Raw genomic sequence first — 17,766 nt, 5'->3', positions numbered from 1 at the left:
AAATATTCAGTTCAGTTGCCTACAGTTTCTAGATCTATAAACATACGAATTGAAGTTTTTCACAACCTTAATCTACATCTTACCAGAGTTGGTCAAAGACAGCTAAAGTCATAGGTCACTAACTCTGACTACTCACTGCTCTTGGACTGCACTCTAGCAACAGCTGCCCCTTCCACAAGAACGCAAAAAACCCAAAAGCAAATATAACATGCCCTCAAACAAAGATTAGCTTTATTACTTATCAAAGAAATACAAATAAAAGCAGTCAAGGCTATGGTTTTTCCTGTGATCATGTATGGATGTGAGAGTTGACTGTGAAGAAGGCTGAGCACTGAAGAACTGATGCTTTTGAACTGAGGTGTTGGAGAAGACTCTTGAGAGTCCCCTGGACTGCAAGGAGATTCAACCAGTCCATTCTGAAGGAGATCAGCCCTGGGATTTCTTTGGAAGGAATGATGCTGAAGCTCCAGTACTTTGGCCACCTCACGTGAAGAGCTGACTCATTGGAAAAGACCCTGATGCTGGGAGGGATTGGGGGCAGGAGGAGAAGGGGACAACAGAGGATGAGATGGCTGGATGGCATCACTGACTTGATGGACGTGAGTCTGAGTGAACTCCGGGAGTTGGTGATGGACAGGGAGGCCTGGCGTGCTGCGATTCATGGGGTCGCAAAGAGTCGGACACGACTGAGCGACTGAACTGAACTGAAGGTGAACTAGCAGGTGAAAAGAAAAAGGTTTTTCTAACTCAACAAAACTTAAATGATTTATTGCAGGTGGGTAAGAGAAACCAGAGATGGCTCTGTAAGTTGATACAATTTGGGGGAAACAATTTAACAATCTATATCAAAAACCATTAAATATGTTTCTGCTCTCTGGCTTAGTAAACTAATTACTAGAAACTCATCCAAAAGGAATAATTTAAAGTTTCAAAGGTGATATATATGTACTTTCAGTACAGAACTCTATCATGTTTATAACAGTCAAAAATCCCAGTGTCCTCTACCCAAGATCCACGAAGAGCAAAGGGCTAACTGAACCAACTTCACGGACTACTGGAGTCAAAAGAATAAAATGCAGCAACATCACAAGTTTTACAGAATAATTTTTGGACACAAAGAACATATTTAAGATGACAGGTATGTAAAAATAACAGTATATATACATATAAAGTAACCAGAGTCCTGGAGATGACAGCATTATAAGCATAATATAAAGACAATGGGTTCATTTGTTTTTAGATTGTTCTAGTATATTCTTCATTTCACTTTCTTAATAAAAACAATATGGTAGGGTAACTGTGTGGAATTTTTTTCTTTCTTGGTAAATTTCCTTTAATAAGGAAAAAAAATTTCTTTAAAAACCCTCATTTTCAGGATACAATACCACAGCTCCAGAAAAACACTTAAAAGTTCTACTCTGGTATCCTTGGGTTTCCTCTGCTGCCAAATGCTGCTTGCATTTTCTGGTTTTCCAGAGAAAAGCAGTGTGAATAACTCACACAGTTATCCACTTTGCAACCAAGCTCAGAACAGCCAGTTCTGTTATGCCCCAGTTTTGGCTTACGCATCCAGAAGCCCAAATGAAGCTGAGGGTCACTGACAGTTCACCTTTTAAGGCCTGACTAAAAGGTTCAATGTGTAATAAATCCACACAGACTATGATTCTGAGCAGTTCAAATAATGTTATCAATTCCAAAGTTATGACTAAAAGGCCCTGGACAGTAAGACACCCGAAGAAATGCCTGACTGTGATGAATGGAGCCTCTGAGCAGTTTCCACACCAAGGGAACAGAACAAATATCTGGTCCATATATGGACTCTGATCCACGGTCTTCAGAATACAACTCGGATCACTTTCAGGACCAGGAGACTACCTTGGAAAACCTTTAAAATGTCCTACAACTCATAGAAGACCACTCAGATAAAGTTACCAGGTAGCAGAAAATATTTCCTGACATTCTTAGGTCCATGGCTTTAAAACACTACTTTAATGCCACTGTCTTTTCCTCTATAAACCTTGACACGCTGTAGATTAGACTTCTGGAGCCCTCTTGGCCCTGAAGAGCTCTGACCCCAGAAGCAGACAGCACAAGGGCTGCACGGTGGCAAGAGCAGCAGGGTGGAGGGCAGCTCGAGAGACGAGTGGTGTTTCTAGCAGGGCAGCCGCCAGGCCTGCCAAGGCCAGGCTTTCTCCCCAGGAAAGGGAACAGCCACAGGGGGCGGAAGAAAGCAGCCAGCAGGGATGAGGAAAGTCACAAGGGCCACAGGCAGAGACAGAGCAGTGAGGGGCGGCCCTGAGAAGACGGGTGCTGAAGAGGCAGCGGGGCGAGGGAGGCGGGGGCAGGGCGCCCCGAGAGCTCCCGAGACAGCCAGATGCCCCGAGGCAGCACCACCAGTGTGTGGCCCGGGGAGCCCCCCAGGCCTGAAAACCCCCACCTCTGGAGGTAGGGCCGGTGACTGCCTACCAGTCTCCCCACAGACTCTCAGGCTGAGAAAGGCGCCCTGAGGAGTGAACAGCTCCCAAGGAGGGGCGCCCAGTAAGAGATGCCTTCAGGTCCTGTCCTAACCCTGACTCTCCTCCTCTTCATGACCAAAGGTCTAGAAAGAGCCGTGAACCCGGGTCTCTGGCTCCTCCTCCACCTGTGCAACTGGTGTCTGCCTCCTGGAGACACACATCAGTTTACACGCACAGAATGCACACAGCATCACTGACTACACCTCACCGTTCTTCCTGAACATGCTCTGTTCCCACCGACTTTATTGGCTCCTCCCCTCCTCCTGGAAGAGCTTCCTTGGAAAATTCTGCCAGATTCTGTGCCCTACAGGAGATACAAAGATTGCTGTCTCAAGGAATTTTCAGTTTAAAGACAAACAATACCCATAACTGTAATGTGACGCGATGGTTTCTATGAGGAGGACAAGCACAAAGTGCACTGAGGATGCCAAACCTGCCAGGACAAGTCCAGAGGCTTCCTGGGGCTGGAGCCGTGGCTCCCAGGAAACTACAGGCAGGCCCTGCAGAGAAACAGCGGGTGAGAGCCCGCATGTCAAGGCCACAGAGCCACGCCAGCAACTGCAGGGACTTCTTTCCAATCTCATCACTAAACATGCATGTTTGGGTGACCCCCCTCTCTCTCTCTCCCCACAAACTGGAATTGACTTGGTCTAACTTTACAGAAAAAGTGTATTTAAGCATTACTTGTAGTTAAATCTGGTCAGCGGGGTGAGTGATTATTTTATCCCCATAATTTTCTACAATAAGAATAAATTACATTATGTTACAATTTTAAAATGTCATAGAGCTAAAAAAAAAAACCTTCAAGTACTTAAGTATTTTTGACAAATTATAAGCTAGAAATAACAGAGATTGAGACCAACAAGGCAGGAGGTTTCAGTCAGGTTACAGAGTCTTAAATGCCATTCATACTAAGAGTTTAGATTCTATGCTACACGTACCAAGGAAGCTGGGAAAAAATGGCACAGGGTAGTAACATGACAACATATATGTGACAGAAAACCAGCGGGGTGGAGGATGAATGGCAAGACATGAGCTACTGGACAGTTAGTTACACAATGTACCGCCCAGGCTCCAGAGTAACAACGGACAAAGAGGTGCTTGGGGGGATCTGAGGCTGCTTAGGGAAGGAATGGTTAGAGAAAGAATCATCACTTTCAAGTAAGGAAGACAAAGAAAGGTGGGAGTTAGGGGAGAAAATACTGATTTTGATTTAGAAATGTGACTGTGAAATGCCGGTGTGAAACCAAGGAAAGACATTAAGCAGGAAGTTAAGACCTATGGGTCTGGCTTTCAGATTTCAGGGCTAGAGATACAAACCCAAGAGTTGTGGGCAGCTATGAAATTCTGAAGATGGATGAGACTGAAGAATACTCAGGCAGAGAGGAGTAGGCAGGCCTAAGGGAAGAAGGGAAGAGTGCCAGAGCCAGGCTCCTTAGAGCAAAGAGGGATGGAGCACAAGGGGCCCACCTCCCGGAAGAGAGGTGCGGCAGCTTTCTCTCAGTCAGGGCAGCGGGTGAGAAGCTGGGTGAGTTCAGGCATGACAGCTTGTGTTTCTTCCTGAAACAGGAAGCAAGGACAGGTGCTGGGAGAAAAGGGGAGCAGGGTTGGCAGACGGGAGAAAATCAAGACGATGCAACAGGATTATGGAGCAGTGCTGAGGCCCAGCAGGTACTGGACACCCTGATCGACAAAGGCACATTTCTAACACTCATCTCACCTGAAACTACCTGGTAATAATCTGCCCTGATGGGTTCTAAGCGCCAAGAACACAATCTTTCCTGTCTTCAGTGACAGGACCTATAAGTGCTTGGGACAAAATCAGTACTCAAAACTTAAGCTGAAATACATTAAATTGTATGTCATTTTTCTTGTACATTATTTAGAACCGCAAGAAAGTATAGATACCCCAGGGATAACAATTTTGAATTTTTGAATCCACATAAGTATACACAAGCCAACTTTCAGCTAGATATAAAATGCCTCACACTCTAGGTGCTTGTGCATCATGAACCAAAATTCATTTACATATACAAGGCACTGATTTACATATACAACATAGGCACTGATGTACTACATACACACACTCAGTTATAAGGTCATCCACTTATTGGTTATTATTCTAGTTACTAGCACAAAACCCCAAAGTTTTTAGAAATTCTTGTAGAAACAGTCAAATTGCTGAGACTACCTCCCATGGGTCCTCAGACTCCGATCTGAAACTGTGGAATTAATGCCACTGTTTACAGAGCAAGTGCAGGAGGAGGAAGGGGCAGTGCTGAGAAAACACACATACACACAGAGAAGGTCACAGTCAAGGGCCTAGATATCAGGGTGCAGGTAAGAGAAAGGGCTAAACAGCCAGGTGTAACATTTCAGGGGCATGCAGCCTTGGGTAAAAGGTTGAGGTGAGGGAGACAGCTATGGCAACTGGGTTGGCTGGGGTCCGTTCCCAAAGCAGAGTCTGAGACGAGAGCAGGCGTGCAGGCAGCTCACTCAGAGGGTGATGGGGAATGAGAGGCGCTGAAGACGCAAACCAAGAGAAAAGGCCAGGGCACTTTAGCTACCACAGGGGTGCCCAAGGGCTTGGTCTCCCTGAGAAGTCTTGAGAAGTGTATACAGTTCACCCCTGGATCCATGGATTCCATTGGCAGATTCAACCAACAACAGATGGAAATAAATTTTTTTAATTAGAGTTCCACAAAGCAAAACCTGAATGTGCCCTGCACAGGCAACTCTGCATAGTATTTACATTGAATTAGGCATCATCTGGAGCTGACAAACTGCACATGAGGATGTGCATAGGTTACATGCAAGAGCTACTGCTGCTAAGTCGCTTCAGTCGTGTCCGACTCTGTGTGACCCCACAGGCGGCAGCCCACCAGGCTCCCCCGTCCCTGGGATTCTCCAGGCAAGAACACTGGAGTGGGTTGCCATTTCCTTCTCCAACGCATGAAAGTGAAGAGTGAAAGGGAAGTCACTCAGTCATGTCCAACTCTTAGTGACCCCATGGACTGCAGCCTACCAGGCTCCTCCATCCATGGGATTTTCCAGGCAAGAGTACTGGAGTGGGTCGCCACTGCCTTCTCCGACACTCAAGAGCTACACCCTCTCAAAGAGACTTGAGCATCTGTGCATTTGCTTGGGGAGGAGGAGTGTCCTGGAACCAATCCCCCTTGGATATTGAGGGACAACTGTGGAAAGTGTGTCCAGAGAAGGGTCACTGGGAAGACATGCCTCAGTTCTAGTCCCCACAGGTAAAAGTCTGCCCCAAGGGGCTCCCAAGAACAACAGTACACCCCACCAGAAGGCTTCTGCCAGCCTCTCTCCCCACGGACATACAAGAGGGCTGGCTGGAGATGACCCAGGGTTGAAAAGACAGAAGCACGTAAAGCAAGAAGCAGCCAGCCTGAGCGAGTCAGAGAGCTGCTGCGAGAGGCGGCCCCGGGAGCCAGAGGCGGCCCCGGAAGCGAGGACAGAGCCTTCCAGTCCAGCGCTCAGAGCCCCTGGCGTTAAGAGAGCAAGAAAACTGCTAGAACAGAGTGACAGGGGTCACTTGCATTAACTCTGGAGATCCCAATGATGGCAAGAACTGGGGAGGGGATTTAGGCCAGGCAAGTCACATATGGGCGCACATACATATATTAAAACAAACACAAACAACTTCTGTTTAAAAGATTTAGTAATTAAGACGCATGACGCTCTTTCCCATCTACTGCAGATGTGTATGACTGATCTACCTTACGAACTGTCATCTTCTAGAAATCAGTTCTCTGTGTCCTCTGTACCTAGCCCAGTACACAAAGAGTCTAAAGATAACTGCAGATATCTGAGGTATCCACAGAAAAGTAAACAAAGGCAAGCAGAGTGCAGTGATCACCACCGTTTGCTAAGGCATTGCTCAGAGTGTGGACTGTGGAGTCAGGTGCCTGGACTCAAACCTCTAATCAACCCCTAACTAAGCAGGTGATACTGGCAAGTTATTTAATCCGTGCCTTAGTTCCCTCATCTTTAAAATGGACACTATAGTTTCTGCCTTATGGGGGATATGTGAAGTCTGCATGAGTTGTGAATATAAAATATTGAAAACAGCATCTGGCACACTGCAAGCAATACCTAGATGGTACTTGTTATCATTATTACTATACATTACAGCTGGAGCTCAGCAACAACTTGATTCAATCAAGAAGTAACTATGTTTGAATGTTTGGGTTTTTTCAATCCTAATTATTAACCAAAAACTCAGAACTGATCCATGTTAGGTGAAACACAAGACATGGACGAAAAGATGAAGTATAAGGGTTAGAAAAAAAACACAACTGCAAACAACAGATTAATGTTGACTTTTTATAGAAATTAATACATTACTTTGATATGATATCAAAACCTGATACTGTATATGGTGATGGTGGTTTAGTCACTAAATTGTGTCCAGTTCTTGTGACCCCATAGTCTGTAGCCCGTGAGATTTCCCAGCCTAGAATCCTGGAGTGGGTTGTCATTCCCTTCTCCAGGGGATCTTTCCAACCCAGGTCTCCTGCACTGCAGGCAGATTCTTTACCAACTGAGCCACCAGGAAGTCCTATACTGTAAAAAAAAAAAATAAGGCTTAATCAGGTGCTAATTATTAATTAGATACTAATTATTATGCTAAGTATAATTAGATAATTATTTTAGGTTCTACATTTAAGTAGGATTATTTTACTTTCTAACAATCATATTTCTAACAATTTGTATGTAAAATAATAAAAGCATCAAAACTTTAATGCTTTTTACTACCACATTAAATACAGCACAGATATTTTTGAATGTTAGTATCACGAATCACCTTAAAAAAGATCAGAGTGGAGAGTAACATTCCTAATTAAAATAGAAATAAGGAAGAATGACTTCAGGTTTCTTCTTCTATATGGGGAAGCAAATCTAGGAGAGGCTAAAAGCAGGAAGAAAATTGCCCTGAAGAGACATCCTGTAGCAGAAACTTAGACCAGGAGGCTGTGTACCAGTCTGGTTCATTCAGAGACTGCCGCCCACTGAGAACTATAAAACACAAATGTGATCTGTTCACTTAAAAGGCGGACAAGGCTCACACCAGGCACACCCAAGAGTGATAGGATAATTGAGTTTTGATGATTTATGGTAATTTGTAACAAAAAGTTTTCTTTTTTTTTTACTTTTATTCTAACATGCAAACGACTATAAAAATGACAATAACTAATAAAAATAATAACAGCAGCTATCCCTTCTAAGCAACTCCATGAGGTTGGGGACAATATTATCTTTGTTTCATATATGAGGAAGCCAAACCACAAATACCTTCTCCAAAGTCACAAAGGTAGAAGTGAAACCAGACCATCTGAATTCTGAAGTTGTGACCTGAGTCTGTGCTCCATTAAGCTACAATATTCTGAAGGCACACTCAGTCACTATTTTAAAAATAAAAGAACATCCTTCTACTGTTAGAACTGACTCAGAGAACAGAAATGGAAAAGACTTAAAATGCTCTTTGAGTTTATTTCTTAGTCCTTCAAAATGACTGGAGGCCATCAGAAGTTATTTTAATTGTCAAATTTCGTGAGTATACTGACAGGTTATGGTCTCACTCCTACAAAAGCATTTCATCCAAATATCTTTTCTTACTACATTTAATTTTAACTAAAGGGTCATAAGGGCTTCCCCAACGGCTCAGTGGTAAAGAATCCAACTGCAATGCAGGAGATGCAGGGTCGATCCCTGGGTCAGGAAGATCCCCTGGAAGAGGGCAGGGCAGCCCACTCAGTATTCTTGCCTGGAGAATCCCATGGACAGAGGAGCCTGGCGGGCTACAGTCCATGGGGTTGCAAAGAGTCGGACATGACTGAAGCAACTTAGCACGCACACAAAGGGTCATAATTCATCCTTTGAACAATAAATTATCTCAAACAGCTCCCCCAAAACATCATTCTGATAGTTAGAAACATGCAATTGTTCCCTTTGTCAAAAACCGCACATAATTAATCCCCACTGTAAACTCATCTTTATTTATCAAGGTTAAATGTGGTTTTATGAGCTAGTCAAACTTTTAAATACATACTAAGTATCTGTTAATGTTCTTAACAATGTGACAAATGACTCATTTGGTATTTCTTTTTTACATTTATAGATAAGATCTTTAGAAATTTCATATGTACTTTATAGAAATTAAACAATTATGCTTTACAGAAAAATTACTTTTAAAAAATGGAGAGTTACATTTACTTTAAATTTTAAAATTGGGTGCTCAGAAGCCATCTATGCCCCAAAGGACACAGTACAAAAAGAAGTCATCCACAAAAGATTTCTTCCTATAAAATCTTTGCACTAAGAGCACATTTTTATTCAGCACAACTTGGATTTCCAAGTCAAATATCCATTGCGCATCTACCATGTACAAGACATATAACTGACAAAGCTGGGACATGAACCCAGGCATGAACTGAAAGCCCAAGCATTCAACAGAAGTAGGTTTCCAATAAGAAAGGTTCCCTCTTTTATATCCTAACATTTTAAATCTTTTCACCTTAATGATGGAAAAGATTCAAATACCTCCATTAGGGTATATCGTAAGCCTCTCCTGAAAACAGAATAAGGTTAGATTCATCCCAAGTCTGTACCACCATCGTTATTTTCTGTATCTGTGTTCAAAAGGAAAAAAATAAATAGTCCAATAACACATTAATACTTACCGATCAACACAGTCCAGAAAAGGAACAGAGCCAAGAGGAAAGCCTGAGGCTTTCCTACCGTGCAGTTCACCCTGCTTCTCCCCACGCAGAGCAAGCAGCAGGAGAGCATTCAAGAGCCTGCTCTGCTTCACACCACCAGACTCGAGGGCGAGCGCTGGGGATGAACTCACCAAGAGCAAGAGCACCTTTCCCCTTGTGAGAAGAACAAGTAAAACTCAACATTTTCCCCCTCTCTGGCAGAAGAAGTGCGTGGTGGTGATCCTGGAGCTGTCTACGGCCCAAATAAATAATAAGCTACAATGAATGATTAACAAAACTTAGCAGAAAGGATGAAAGAGGGAAGAAAAAGAGGGACCAGGAAAGAAAGGAGGTTGAATACTCCAAGACAAACAGGCAACATTTCCTTTGAAGTCCGTGTCCACCCACTGTGGAGGATAAATCGTATTCTGAACTAGGAAACTTTCTAAAATTCACAACTCCCACTCAGAAAAAAGACTTTTTATGAGCCCCGACCCCTTCTTACCCAAAGGTGGTATCAGCCTGAGTTGAGTCCCAACAACTAAGGTTTGACTACTCCATAACTACAGGCTTAAAAAACAATTTGAAACCTGAGAACAGGGCCAATACTTAAAATTACAGAACAGAACAAAATGTGTCTATTCTGGGGCTTCTCTGGTGGCTCAGCAGTAAAGAATCTGCCTGCAATGACGAAGAGGTAGGTTTGAACCCTGGGTCAGGAAAATCCATCCAAGAAGGGAATGGCAACCCACTCCAGTATTCTTGCCTGGGAAATCCCATTGTCAGAGGAGACTGGTGGGCTTTTGCAACTGGGGTTGCAAAAGAGTCAGACACGACTGAGCAACTAACCAACAACTGTGTCTACCCGACCCCCCATGAAAATGACAAAGTGGAGATCAATCATCAGCACCCACCCCTGTGGTGCAAGGGGAAGATAAAGAATTGACACACTGTGTCTTGCGAAATAGTTTCAATGATCAAGATGAAAGTGGGGGGAAGTCAGGGCATGGAACTGAACTACGAAAAATTTCTACAGCAGGAAAAGAGAAAATTAAGAATCTTCTCTGGAAAAAAAAAAAAAGGAGAATGAACTCATTATGCTCTTCAAGGAATTAAGAAAATCTCAAATAGATTTTGTAGCAATCAAACACAGTAAGACCACAAATCTAGAGAAGAAGTGTACAGAGCTACAGGAGGAAATATAAGTTGAAATCTTCTGCAGAACTCAAAACACACAGGAACAGAATCAACATGACAGGAAGAGCAGGCTTGAGCACAAAGAATTCAAAATAATTCAAGGCAATAAGAAGCATGGCATTATAGTCAATAGTGATCCAGTAGATAGATAATTGGTATATCACCACCACCACTTCCCCCACCAAAAAGGTTATAGCCTTTACATAAGGACCAAAAAAATAAAAAAGATTAATAAGCATTAAATTCCAAAAAATGGTGAAAGGGCATAAAATAAGTTCAAAGCTCATAAAATAAGCCAAAGGACAAGACTTAAAATATGAGCAAGGGATTTCCTTGGTGGTCCAGTGGCTAAGACTCCACTCTTCCAATGCAGGGAGCCTGGGTTCCATCCCTGGTGGGGGAACTAGACCCTACCAGCAGCAACTGACGACCCCGCATGCTGCAACTAAGATTGAGGATTCCACATACTGCATCTAAGACCTGGTGCAGTCAAATAAAGAAACAAGCAAAAGTCTAACACATTAAGTAAGTCTATTAAGACATAATATTAAGGGCTGACCCAAAATGAGCATGAAAAGTTGCCTGAACTTAATTCTTCCCAGGTCCTCCTTCCACTCGAAAGACAAGACATTACCCAGCAACTGCTGTATTTCAAAATAGCCTAGCGAGCTGTTCCTTCTTTACACTTGGCTATGTCTATAGATTTTGCCTTTCTCTGTGAAGGGAAAAGAGTAAGTCAGCAGCTGCTTTGGTTGAAGAATTTACTTCGGGGCAAGTTTACAAAGAACCAGCAAAAACAAGTTTACCACCGTAACTAATGGGATCGACAAGCACTTGAGAGCAATATATGTTCCATGTAATTTCAGTCGAGGAGAACTGTAAGTTACACTCCTTGGATAATTTTATGTACTTTTTAGGTAAGTCATTCCAAAATTCTTACTTGGTCAAACCTTTAATAAATTTTCACCATATGTTTTGTCATATCTCTCCTCTGCCCTGTATTAGATTGAAACAAACACAGTGCTTGAGTATATTCTAAATATATATATATAGTAAATCAAGGTTAAAAATTTTACCTAAATATAGGTAAAACCCAATTCATGTCTCATTTAGCACTAAGCTGGGAATAATATCTACCTTAGAAATGTTACAAGAATAAAATATGATCATGAATGTAAAACAAATATCTTTATAGGGACCTATAAATCACAGCTTACTTGATTACTGAATTTTCTTCTTGCTCTTCAACTCATTCACTGACTCCATTAGAACCTGAGTGACTACTTAATAAATGGTTCTCAATCATTTTAAGCCATTTTAGTAAGCACAAGTCCACTCCCTACTGTTTCTGTTGTGTTTTTCTAAAATAATACTAAATGCAACTTTTAAAACTACAATCTCCACCTCCAATAATCAAATATGACCCACCACTACACCTTTGGGGAAGGAAAGAAATTACAATCTGAAATAAATAAAAAACTGCAAAATACTGGAGAGCTAATAATTACTCTTCTTAATTTTACAAAGACTAAGTGAAAGTGGAGGGTGAAAAAGTTGACTTAAAGCTCAACATTCAGAAAACGAAGATCATGGCATCTGGTCCCATCACTTCATGGGAAATAGATGGGGAAACAGTGTCAGACTTTATTTTTTTGGGCTCCAAAATCACTGCAGATGGTGACTGCAGCCATGAAATTAAAAGACGCTTACTCCTTGGAAGGAAAGTTATGACCAACCTAGACAGCATATTCAAAAGCAGAGACATTACTTTGCCGACTAAGGTCCGTCTAGTCAAGGCTATGGTTTTTCCCGTGGTCATGTATGGATGTGAGAGTTGGACTGTGAAGAAAGCTGAACGCCGAAGAATTGATGCTTTTGAACTGTGGTGTTGGAGAAGACTCTTGAAAGTCCCTTGGACTGCAAGGAAATCCAACCAGTCCATTCTGGAGATCAGCCCTGGGATTTCTTTGGAAGGAATGATGCTGAAGCTGAAACTCCAGTACTTTGGCCACCTCATGCAAAGAGTTTACTCACTGGAAAAGACTCTGATGCTGGGAGGGATTGGGGGCAGGAGGAGAAGGGGATGACAGAGGATGAGATGGCTGGATGGCATCACAGACTCGATGGACGTGAGTCTGAGTGAACTCCGGGAGTTGGTGATGGACAGGGAGGCCTGGCATGCTGCGATTCATGGAGTCGTAAAGAGTCGGACACGACTGAGCAACTGAACTGAAGAAAGCTTAAGTTACCTATGTATTCATTCAATAACATTTATACACGGAAATGTGACCTCCATACATCTAAATACTTTTCCTCATCATTCTTAATATTTTCAACCACCGTAAGTAGAATTATTTCAAAAAATTTGAAAAAAATTTTCACCAAAATTTAAAAACATTTTTCACTTTTTTCAACCACCATAAGTAGAATTAACTACTACTTTTTTTTGTCCCAAAATATAGTCTTGATAGAGTCTGGCACAGCAAATGACAAACCTTCAGTGATCCTCAGTAACACAGTGTTGTTTAATTCAAATTTCTATTACAACTAGTTGTAATTATGTCTGTGAACCACACCAGACTAGAGTTGGAGGGCAAGAGTCCAGGCCTTCATTTAAAATATCCTTCATTTTATTTATATGTATTTACTATATAAAGACATATATATTTGTATGTGTATGATTATATATCAAAGTAATCAAACAATATTTATTTGCTAAATTAGACGGTATTCTACCTTCTAACTATACTGTCCTTTGACCATGTCATCATCTATATTCGTCTCTTTGGTCATACCATTCCAAGCTCCTCACGGCCCTCCAAAACCAGTTAAGCCAAAGCTGGTATTTTTCTCAAAATCTATTAGAATTACCTGGTACAGTGCACTGTGTAAACATCCTGTGGTGTTTGCTACATTTCCCTAAATTGAAAACAACATACCCCAGCTAGACAGTATCCTCAACGGCAAGGTGCAGGTCAGCTTCTTGACCTACACCCAGTAAGCACCACACTGCTCAGGAAGTGGCACTTAGCACACGAATGGATTAAAATGTTACTGACAACAGAGCTCCATCCTGACAGAGAGCTTAGAGTACTAGACTTGGCTGGCCAGCACTTGCAGGCTTGCTCAAAGCCATGACTTGGCACACCACATGCCCTCTGGGGTGAGGGCACAAGAGAATGGCTGGTCATGAGAGAGGGAAGACCTGTCCTCTGTAGTCAGGTCACACAGCAGCTGGCCTTCAGCTCACAGGGCAATAGAAAGGAGAAACCAAGAGACCACTCTACAATGCAGATACAGAAACCAGAGCCCTTTCCAGGTGAGGTGTTCCAACAAACGTCCCAGAGGAGCTCAGTACGAGCTTGCCCAAAACCCAGGTTTCCCAATCAAGAAGCCTCTGCTACATCAAACTGCTTCTCTAAAGAACTTGTTTCACCTCAAACAAGCTCATCAAAGGAAAAACCTGAAAATATCCAAGTCCCCCACTAAGCTATCACAGGAAGGAACCAGAAATTCAAACAAACTGAGGAAGGGAAATGCTTTTTCTAGATTCCTTTTCTTCCTCCCAGCCTTTGACTGAAAGTGTTTCCAGGGCCCCTCAGTGGCACCTTTTCACTCTACACGCTCTCCAGTATTTTCATCTGCAGCCCAGAGCGTCAGCCTATACAGACTAAGAATTCCCAAATCGTAAGCTCCCAACCAGACTGCACGTTGTGAGGTCGCAGTCTGCACAGTCAACTACACTCCAGGCGTCTCAGCAGGAGTTCAGCATTCCCCTGCCTCCAGGCGGCCAGCAGCACAGCACCCCCTTGTGGTCATGCTTCCCACCTCGGACAAGCCACCTCCTAACCAGACACCTAGGCCACTTCAGTTCCTTTCTCCTCTCTTACCTCAGATACCAAGTCTGACCTGTCCACCCTCCAAAATAAGTAGTTCTTGTAGCCCCACCCAGGTCTTCCCCCATGCCAAGGATCTCCAAAGCTTTTTAATACTCCTTTTACTATTTAACAACAAAAACAAAAAGAAACTTGAGAATACGTGTACCCCAAAATATGTATTTATAAATTAAAATACATGTACTTCTACAGCAATGTGGTAAGATATTATAAATCATAATAATAAATTTAAGCTTTATAAAAAAATAGTAAGTCTAATATTTTCTTCCTACATCCAGTGATTTTATACACCCCTGGGGTCCAGAAGTTGCACTTTGGAGACTGTATAATGAAACAAGTCCAATAATTGTGTTTATACATGCATGCACTATGCATATTTGAAACAGTTTGTCACTTACACACATTTCTTGATCGGATGATATACATATGCTTTAGCATATTGCTAAATATAGTTAACCTTATCTTCCAAAGCCACAAACCAAAACTAAAGCTTAGAAGTAGCTGGCTTCTGTACTATTTTATAAATACAACTTAACTCTGCAAAATTCTCACAATTAGTCACATTTAAAAGAGAAGAAACCTGCAGAGTATAACTTGGCTCCTTTTGCATACAGCTCCAGAACAAGAAATACCACCTTTTTCACTTATCTATTGAAAATTCTAAGACTGCTAAGGTTCTGAAGGTTTTCTGCACTGCAACTCCAGTAACCTAGATAAATAATTTTCTCAGTTTTCTACAGCTATAGATACTGCTACCATTTCAGGGTTCTGAAGAATAAGGTACTCGCCCACCCTCTGGACCCCAAGACTCCCACCTCTGCTATAACAACATACAAGGACAAAACTACATAACACATGACCAGTCAGAATAGACTTGCTCACGCAAAAAAAAAGATATTTACATATTTACACAATATAACCTAGGATTCTACTGACAACCAGACAGATCCTAACCCTCCAGGCAGAGTAGGATAATCAGTCCACATGAATCCTCTCAGATACTAAGTGAATTTGTTACATGTTCAGAAATACCAATTAGCAGAACTCCGAAGTTCTAAAACTTTAACTATCTCATGTTCATCTCATCACTCCAGCAGAGTAGTCAAGAACTAATGCACCCACACATATGCCATGAAAACAAGCACCACCTAAAACTATTAATTTGTAGTATTTTATAAAGTAACCAAATGCCCTAGTTTCCCCAGGAGTTAGGAATTTATCGACCCCAGTATAGCACATGTTCATTCAATGATGCTAATTTGGGGCAGCTTTTAAATATCCTGACCAGAAAGCTGAGGAGAAAGCCACCTAAATCCAATGATTTATTCAATATTACTGATCCTATACTTTCCACACACAGAATAGCGAGGGGATTAGAAAACAATACAGAATTGAACATTCTTTTAAAAAGAATCAACATTACAAAAACTTTAAATTTTAAGTCTGTGAAATCAACACTGATGACTCAATTTGGAGTTTGCTATTTACAGAACCAAAGTATTAACCACATCCCATCTTTTTAACTAGCATTCTAATAACATCTTCCATTTTATACTGAATTCTAGGGTGGGTATAATTGCTTTCTCCTCAAATGCCTGTTAACTAAAACATTGATTTCTTTCATATGTTTTCTATTTATCAGCTAATCCTCTTCAGTCCCTCATTTATTAATCAGTGAACTAAAATTATTTTCAAATGTGAACATCTCTGTAGGGCTCTTAAGCCACCCCTGACTCCTGTGAGCCTTGATGTCCACAGATCCAGAATAGGTAACTTGCAAGTCAAGTTCCTTCACCACTTCTTAAGTGTTTAACACACAACGTATTGCAAAGTCTGGATTCAGTTTAAGAAAAATTCCTAATCGAAATTTCAGTTAGCATTTCTTATTATTGTACCATCAAAACAACAATAAAAAATAACAATAATTCTACCCGGCTAATATTTATGTGGAACGCAGATTCAAAGAAACCTTACTGATATCACCAATTACATGAGTTTTTTTAAAAAGTCCTTCTACTGTATCAAGAAGGAAAGAAAAGGAGTTAATATTCATTGTGCTAAGCGTCTTCTTACATTTTCTCACCACTACACTGTACCTATACAAGGTTACCTGTGGTTCAAACACGGGTTGCTGGACCACATGGGTTGTCCTCATCACAACTGGGTGACCACTTATGCTCCCTGTGCCTCAGTTTCATTTGTAAAACAGGGATAAAATACAACACCTACCTCTTTGGATCAGTTCCAGGATTAAAGGACAAAATAAAGGAAAAGTGCATAGAGGTAGGCATAGCCCTCACTGTCCTCATAATAATTCCTAGCTTTATTATTAGTATAGGTAGGTACTGTTCCCATTTTACAGATGGAAGAAATGGAGCCTTAAAGAGTGTAATTTACTAGTAATGATCATACAGACTAGCGCTAGGTTTTCATGCAAAAGCACAAAACTGATGAAACAAAAATTGCTCAGGCATGAAATACTACCATTCTTAAAAATACAACTTGTTCTGAAGCATCAGGAACGGCACGAATCAGGCACAGGCTGGGCAGGAGCCCTGGACACGGCCGCGGCGCCCACACCCAGCACTAGGAAAAGGGCCCACAGGACGCGCCCACCCGGCTCCCCGGTGCCCAGCGGCGCGGCGACGCCAGGGACGCGGGGCTGGAGCCGGGGTGAGTGGTCCCGGGGTGGAGACCCGGCAGCCGAGGCCGCTCCCGGACGCAGGTCCGCGGAGGCCCGTCCGCGCCCAGCCGGCCGGTACGCGCCCAGCCCAGCGTCCGAGTGGCTGGTCCGACTCCCGGGCCTCCGCGACCGCGGCCCCGCGAGGACAGCGCCCCTGCCGGGAAGGTCCAGGGGCGCCCGCGGCCCGACTTCCTCCCCCGCCTGACGGCTTGGAATCCACCCGGAGGCCGCGGCCCCCACGTCTGCTCCTCCATGAGAGCCCGGTCGCGCACCGAGCCCGCCGCCCGCCCTCCCGGGCCCACCTTCTCCCGCGGCGTCCGGCCCGCGCGGTCGGCTCGGCCTGTGCTCCGCGGTTCCCGCTCGGCCTGTCCCGAGCTGGCGTGGCCTCCCGGGCTCGGGCGCGGCGGCGGCGGCGGCGGCTCCTCCTCCTGGCGGGCGGGAGGAGGAGACTCGGCGGCGCGGGGCCGCCTCCCGGCAGGAAACGACCCCCGGGGCACCGCCTCCCTGGCGCTGCGATCCCGCTCCTCAGGCCGCCGCCGCGGCTCTCGCCCTCCGGAAGCGCATTCCTCTCGGGCCGCGTCAGCCGCGCCCGCGGTGGGAGGGGGAGGGGGACAGGGAGGGGAGGAGGACGGAGGGAGGAGGGGCAGAGGGACGGCGGCGCGGGCCGTGCGAGGGGCGGGGGCCACGGGACAAAGGAGCAGGGCCACGGGCTCCGCCGCAAGCTCGGCGGCGCCTCCTTCCTTTGCCGCCGA

The 17,766-nt window shown here is 43.6% G+C and overlaps 1 protein-coding gene across 1 annotated transcript in view; it reads right to left on the bottom strand.

Moving 5' to 3' along the window:
- Positions 1 to 17,400, bottom strand: part of ITGB1 (integrin subunit beta 1) — a 43,166-nt gene extending 25,766 nt beyond the window's left edge. Inside the window, exon 1 of the mRNA XM_068987678.1 lies at positions 17,317 to 17,400. The gene's annotated coding sequence lies outside the window, so the exon portion shown is untranslated. The remainder of the gene's footprint in view (positions 1 to 17,316) is intronic.
- Between the last annotated feature and the right edge of the window lie 366 nt (positions 17,401 to 17,766).

This window comes from Capricornis sumatraensis, chromosome 15 (assembly GCF_032405125.1).
Source record: "Capricornis sumatraensis isolate serow.1 chromosome 15, serow.2, whole genome shotgun sequence".
NCBI classification, from domain to species: Eukaryota; Metazoa; Chordata; class Mammalia; order Artiodactyla; family Bovidae; genus Capricornis; species Capricornis sumatraensis.
Note: the sequence above shows the minus strand (reverse complement) of the source record. Positions and strands in the feature narration are given on the sequence as shown.